Source organism: Chrysochloris asiatica, unplaced genomic scaffold (genome assembly GCF_000296735.1).
Source record: "Chrysochloris asiatica unplaced genomic scaffold, ChrAsi1.0 scaffold00368, whole genome shotgun sequence".
NCBI lineage: Eukaryota > Metazoa > Chordata > Mammalia > Afrosoricida > Chrysochloridae > Chrysochloris > Chrysochloris asiatica.
In genome coordinates, this window is record NW_006408886.1 from 986,797 (window position 1) to 994,619 (window position 7,823).

Here is a 7,823-nt window from a genome sequence, read left to right on the forward strand (position 1 = left end):
AAAAAAAAAAAAAGATATATAGCCTTGGAAACCCTGTTCTGTCCTGTAGTACTATGAGTTAGAATTGACTAGACAGCAGCAGGTTGTTTTGTTTTGTTGTTATTGTCTGTATGAAGTCCCTGGTGCAAATGGTTAACACTCTCTGTGCTAGCCAAGTTTGGCAGTTTGAGACTCCCCAGCAGTACCTCAGAAGAAAGGCCTGGTGATCTACTTCTGAGAACCCAGTTAAAACCCTGTGGAGCACCGTTCTACCCTGACACTCAGGGGGTCACCAAGAGTAGAGGTCGATTGTCTGCATATGGGTCAATTTTTGAGTCCAAACTTCTGGGTTTTTCTCTCTGGAGGCCTTTGATTTGGAAGTCTCCAATGTATGTGGGTGAAATAGGACAAAGCAGATGGGTGGTCTGCTGGGAGAATAAAGTGTCATTTATTTAACTGGAGTCTGAATGGAGGACTGAGGGTTGAAGTTTTAAAAATTGGTGTTTAGCCTATTTCCTATTTGTGCTTTCTACAGCAGTAACATTGAAGTCACCCATTGGATTTAGGACAGAAAAGTACATGGAGAAGGAAAACAAACATACTTACAAACCCTCTTTTGAGCAAGTGGTCTCCTGATTCCTCCAAAAGTATCCTAACCACATGGATAAAAATGTCATCTCTGTGACACAATGGAGGAAAAAGAGATGCTTCATCAGGAATCATCTATATGGAGAGGATTGTAGTCTGTCAGAATGTAGTTCCAGAAATTTTAAGGAAGGTGAACATTTTAAAGGTACTTTATGGCACTGTCAGAAGAGACACTGAAACTTGTTCTCCAGCATAGAGATGCTAAACCAAATGGAAGAAATGAGGAGGTCCAAGAACTGAACACAAAATTTCAAAGATCAGGTTGAGAAGATAAAGCCAACTATTACGACAAAATGTGCTAAGATCTGGAATCAGAAAACCAAAAAGGAAGAACACACTCAGTATTTCTCAAGCTGGGGGAACTGAAGAAAAAATTCAAGCCTCAACTTTTGTTATGGAAAGATTCTCTGGGAAAGTTATTTAATGATGCAGAAAGCATCAAGAGAAGATGGAAGGAATACACAGAGTCACTGTACCAAAAGGAAATGGTTAATGTTTAACCATTTCAAGAGGTAGCTTATGATCAAGAGCCAATGATACTGGAGGAGGAAATCCAAGGTGCATTGAAGCAATTGGCAAAGAACAAGGCACCAGGAAATGATGGAATAAAAACTGAAATCTTTCAAGAAAGTTAGGTGGCACAGGAGGCACTCATTCATCTCTGCCAAGAAATTTGGAAGACAGCTTCTGGCTGACTGATTGGAAGAGATCCGTATTTGTGCCCATCCCAAAGAGAGGTGACCCAATGGAATGCGGAAATCATCAGACACTTTCTTTGAGTCAAGTTTTACTCAACGTAATACAAAAATGGCTGCAAGTATACATTGACAGAGAATTTCCAGAGGTTCAAGCCGAATTCAGAAGAAGTTGTGAAATGAGGGATAGCATTGCTGATGTCCGATGGATCTTGGCTGAAAGCAAAGAATATCAAAAAGATGTTTATCTGTGCTTTATTGACTATGCAAAGACTTTTGATTGTGTGGATCATGACAAGCTATGGACAACATTGAGAAGTATGAGTATTTCAGAACACTTAATTGTGCTAATGAGGAATCTGTACCTGGACCAAGAGGCAGTTGTTTGAACAGAACATGGGAACACTGACTGGTTGAAAATTGGGAAAGGTATGTGACAGGTTGTATTCTTTCACCATACTTATGCAACCTGTATACTGAGCAAATAATCCTAGAAGCTGGGTTCTATGAAAAAAAAAAAATGTGGCATCAGGATTGGAGGAAGATTCATTAACAACTAGCAATATGCAGGTGATACAACCTTGCTTGCTGAAAGTGAAGAGGACTTAAAACATTTACTGATGAAGATTAAAGAGAACAGCCTTTGGTATGGATTACATCTCAATGTCAAGAAAACAAAAATCTTTACCACTGGACCAATTAAAAACATTCTTATCAATGGAGGAAATATTGAAGTTGTCAAAAACTTCATTCTTCTTGCATCAATTATCAATACTCCCAGAAGCAGCAGTCAAGAAATTAAATGATGTATTGCATTGGACAATTCTTCTGCACAAGACCTTTTTAAAGTGTTGAAGAGCAAAGATGTCAGCTTGGGGACTAAGGTGTGCCTGACCCAAGCCATGGTATTTTCAATAACCTCATATGCATATGAAAGCTGGACAGTGAATAAGGAAGTCCATAGAAGAATTGATGCTTTTTAGTTATGGTGTTGAAGGAGAATATTGAAAGTGCCAGGGGCTGCCAAAAGAATCAATAGGTCCATTTTGGAAGAAGTGCAGCCAGAGAGCTCCTTGGAGGCCAGGATGGCTAAACTTCATCTTTCATACTTCAGACATACTGTCAAGAGGGACCAGTCACTGGAGAAGGATATCATGTTTGGTAAGGTGGAGGGTCAGAGAAAAAGAGGAAGACTCCCAGTCAGATGGATTGGCCAAGTGGCAGCATCGATGGACTAAAGTGTGGCAACACTAGTGAGGTTGGCCCAGGATTGGGCAGTGTTTCATTCTGCTGTGCATAGGGTCACTATGAGTCAGTACTGACTTGACGGCACCTAACAACAACAACAATAACAATGGCACTGTAGATACTTAATGCTCTGGACTGCAAAGTCAGTGTGAACCGCAAGGTCAGTGATTCAAGCTCACCAGCCGCTCCTCAGAAACCCTATAGAGGGTTGCTATGGGTTGGTACCAACTTGATGGCACTTAACAGCAACAATGGCTTTGTGGAGTGCTGGTGTGGCACTGTACAATAACCAATGAACTGTGAATCACAAGGTCAGTGTTTGGAGTCCACTAACTGCTCTGCCAGAGATAAACGGGCTTACTGCTTTTGGAAAAGATTTACAGCCTCAGAAACCCTATATACAGTTGCTATGAGTCAGAACCAACATGGGACTTAACAACAACAATATGGCTGAGTCCTCAGAAAAGAAGCATGGATATACAGAGTCATTATCTTACATGGACACAATATACATTCATGAAGGGCAAATATGTATTCTAGGAAAGCGTGGAAAATCCAAACATGACAGAGTTCATTTGAAGAGGCAGGATATTAATCACAGGGGCTGAAGTTTTCAACTGCATTTTTTAAGCTGTTGCCAACACATTCTTAATACAGGGTGCCTAGAAGGCAATTCAAATATTCAAGATGCTGCTAAAAGAACAGTGTGGTCCCCTCTTAGCAAAATAAAGAGTCATCAGGGAGCTGTGCCTGTGCCTACATTTTCTCCAGAATAACTTCTTGGCCACCATGGATGTAGATTCTGGAATCAGGTTTGATGATGCAGTATTGGTAGCTTGAAGAAAAGAAGACCTTCCAATAAGGACACAGAACGATACACATCCCCTAGAAGCTTGATTTAAACAGTGTGGACCATGGTCATGAGACTTGCTAGTAGATTTTATGGCACAGTCTCTTAATGACTTTGCAAAGAAAAGAAAACCCCACATCAGATCTGTCCACCCTTTCTCAGGATGTCCTGCTGATTGTGGTGATGATGTAAGAGCTGCCAAGGACATGTTTGAAACCTGGAGTGTAGTGCTTGTGCCTCTATTATTATCAGCATAAATATTCATAGGGTTCTTGAGAAGATTCTAGAACAAATACAGGAATTGACTTGCAATAGACAGGCATGTACCAGATCTGTGTTGATGCTATACCATATATATGTGCATGTTTTAGAGTCTCAGGAATTTGGAGAATTTGATTTCCATTTGTAAGTATTCAGTATAGCTTTAATCTAATATGTGAACTGTTGTCTATGCAAAGGCTTTTGACTGTGTAGGTCATGACAAACTATGGATAACATTTTGAAGAATGGGTATTCTAGAATACTTAGTTATGTTCATGAGGAACCTGTACATGACCAACAGATAATCATTTGAACAGAACAAGGGGATACTGAATGGTTTAAAATCAGGAAAGGCATATGTCAGGGTTGTATTCTTTCACCATACTTATTCAATCTGTATGCTGAGCAAATACTCTGAGAAGCTGGATTCTATGAAGAAGAATGTGGCATCAGAATTGGAGGAAGACACATTAGCAACCCGTGATATGCAGAAGACACAACCTTGCTTGCTGGAAGTAAAGAGGTCTTTGAAATACTGATGAAGATTAAAGACTGCAGACTTCAGTATGGATTGTATCTCAATGTAAAGAAAAAATCCTCGCAACTAGACCATTCAATAATACCATGATAAATGGAGAAAGATTTAAGTGGTCAAAGACTTCATTTTCCTTGAATCCACAATCAACACTCATGGAAGCAGCAGTCAAGACATCAAATGAAGGAAGTACAGCCAGAATGTTCTCATACTTTGAACATTTGGAGGAACAAGTTCCTGGGGAAGAAAAAGTGGAGGGTCAGCGAAAAAGAGGAAGACTTCCAATAAGATGGATTGACACGATGACTGTAACAATGGTCTCAAACAATTGTGAGGATGGCTCCAGACCAGGCAGTGTTTTGTTATGTTGTCCATAGGGTCACTATGAAATGAAATTAACTTGATGGCACCTCACATCAACAAGTTGTTCTTTGGAATGACACAAAACCATTAAAGGTGGGCCCCTGCCCAGCACAGTGTTTCCATGTGGCTAATTTTTCTAGTCCTTCCAATTTTCAATTTTGAAAGGAAAGACAGAATTTAATAAAAAAAAAATTCCAATTTTTACACATTGACAACTAATTCAGAATTTGTTCCATGGAATGAAGAGAGGGAAGGCTAATTGTGACTAATTTGTTATTTGGAGGAAACCACCAATCTTTGTTTTTCATCAGGTTAATATTGCACTGGAGTCCTGGTGTGGACTGTAAGGTCAGTAGTTCAAGGTCACCAGCCACTCCTCACAGGGTTGCTATGAGTCAGAACTGACTCGACAACACTCAACAACAAAAACAATATTGCACTAGGCAAATCTGCCGCACAAGACTTCTTTAAAGTGTTCAGGAGCAAAGATGTCAGTTTGAAGACTAGGGTGTGCCTGGTCCTAGCCATGTTATTTTCAATTGCCTTATATGCATGTGAAAGTTGGACAACAAATAAAGGAGACTGTAGTGTAATTGATGCATTTGAGCTGTGGTGTTGGAGAAGAATATTAAAAGTAGCACGGACTACCAGAAGAAAAACACAAATCTGTGTTGGAAGAAGTACAGCCAGAATGCTCCTTAGAAATCAGGATGGGGAGACTTTGTGTCTCATACTTTGGTCATATTATCAGGTGAGACCAGTCCTTGGTAAAATGAAGGGTCAGCGCAAAAGAGGAACACCCCCAACGAGATGGTCTGGCACAGTGTCAGCAGCAATGGGCTCCAGCATAACATCAATTGTGAGGTTGGGGCAGGGACCGGCAGTGTTTTGTTCTGTTGTGCATAGGATCACTATGAGTTGGAACAGACTTGTCATCTCCTAACAACAGCAACAACAACAATGGAATCCTGATGTGCTAATGTAGGAAAAGCACTGGACTGCTCACTGGAAGCTTGGCTGTTCAAACCCACCAGCCACTCCTCAGAAACCCTATAAAGAAAGGGTCACTATAAGTCTATGAGTGCTAACCTACTTGAAGGCTGATACCAACCACAACAACTTGGGCTGTCTGAAGTCAGAGCATGCTTCATTTTCTAGCTAGGGAACGATTCCGGTCTTTCTGCACTGATTGTTGCCAGTGCTCTTTTCCAGTATGTTTCTGCAGCTTTGTTCTTGCTAGTTGTAGGATTACCTACACTAAACAAGTGGTTTCTTCTTATGAAAACCGCATTTTCTCAAACATTGGCATGCCTGTTTTGGAGGGAGGAGAATGACAATTGTTTCTAGAATGAAATTCAGTTACATACTCAAAGAAAATGCATTCATGGTTAAGAATTACGGACAAAATATAGGCAAGTGAGCGTGGGGATTGGCGGTACAAGGGAAGGCTTCAGCAACTGCATAAAGGGACCTTCTTGCTCCTGATTCTCTTCTCTTTGCTATCCCCAGGTGGTAGGATGTCACTTGAGAATGGGACCACACATGTCAGACGTCACTATACACAGCCGGCTGGTGGTGGGGGTCTGGTCTTTTCCAGTCGGTCATGTTCTCCTCCCGCCTGCTGGCACAACCGCTGGGTAATGGTTGGAGAAATTGCGGCTGAGGACCGGGCAAGGACTCTGGTTCAGCCCCCACTTAGTTGGAAGGAGGCAGTCTGCTCAGGACGCTGTTTACCTAGGAATAGCTTCAGTAGGCTACGGAAGCCGTCTCAGTGCGTTCCAGAGATGGAGGGACTGCAAAGGGGTAAAGATCTTCTGATGCGCGGGTAGGACTCAGAGGGGAGGCGGGAGCAGAGGCGTTCCCGAGGCAGGGAGTGGGAGAGACGGATGGCCACCCGGCGCCTGTAGGCGGGTCGCCACGTGATCGTCCGGGGCTGGGCCTGGCTGGCGCTGGGCCCCGTCACCCAGAAATAGTGCGGGTTTCCGCCACGTCCGGGATCCGAGGGGATTGCTGAGACTGGGACGTCCGTTCGTGGGCGCGGTGGGGACTTGCTGCGGTGCGGACTTGCTCCGGAGGATGCTGAGCCCTGACCCCAGTCCATCTTCGAGCAGATGATGGCCATCCGGGAGCTGAAAGTGTGTCTTCTCGGGGTGAGTCCTGGCGCCGTGCCGCCTGGGAGTCCCGCGGGCCCTTAGTCCTCGTGCGTCCCCAGGCCCGGCGCGCCCTAATTATCACGCACCTCTGGTCGCCTCACGCCCGAGTTTCTCTGCACCCCCGCGCCTTGGCTACGCGGCTACTCCTCGCCCGCTGTCCCCGCCTTCTCCGCTGGGGCCCCAGGTCCCAGTGGGCTCCACCGCTGCCCCTCGGTCGTACCCTGCGCGCTGGAGACCTGCTCAGTCTCGCTGGCTGTGGGTTGCGGCCCAGGTTGGTGGCGGGGATCCTGGCCTAGTGCCTTACTTTCCTTACGGTAGAAAGTTTAGGTTTTTGTACGCAGGGCTGAACGCCTCCCTGCCTCCTGGAGCTGCTGTTGGTTCCCTTTCTTTATAGCTCACCCAGGGTCAGAGCAGCAGCGGTGGCGGTGGGGGCGAGAAGAGGGTGCATTGGAGGGTGCTTTTGGAAAACTTGAGCTACTGATTAGAAAGGCCCAGAAACACCTCCTGGTGTTCTAATCTGAAGAAACATCAAAGAGCCACAAACACTGCTGCTGGCCTGTGGATGATGTGGGGCAGCCCCCGAAGCTCCCTGGTCAGTTGCACCTTTCAGCGCCCATTCCTTTTGGTGTTCACATCACATCTCAGACCTGCTCCTTGTGAAAGGAGAGCTGGTCTTAAACCAGGTTTTGAGCGGCATTTGGCATCCATGCCTGATGTACTGCACTTCCAGTGGTACATCTGGACTCCCAAGAAAGCCATTTCCTACTAAAAGAAAAGTTAACTGGTTTTCAAAATGGACGCATGGGAAACTTATAAAGAGGAAATGATTCTACCGTGTCCAGTGGGGCTACTCCAATTGACCAGGTTTAGGGTCGAATTGTATCAAATCACCATCCTATCTGGACTCTGACCAGCGGCTCTCCCATCACTACCCTCTTCCATATTATCCTTACACTGGTTTGTTCAGGTTGTCTGGAATTCAGAGGGCGAAAACTCTTCAGACGTGTGACCCCTTAACACAGCATTCAGCATGTTCCCTTAAAAATTTGAGTTGTCCACATCAGCTTTGTTGGACTTTTTCTCCATTGATT

The 7,823-nt window shown here is 44.3% G+C and overlaps 1 pseudogene; it reads left to right on the forward strand.

The window, feature by feature from the left end:
* Positions 1 to 600: 600 nt before the first annotated feature.
* Positions 601 to 3,299, forward strand: LOC102839188 (annotated as a pseudogene).
* Positions 3,300 to 7,823: the final 4,524 nt, after the last annotated feature.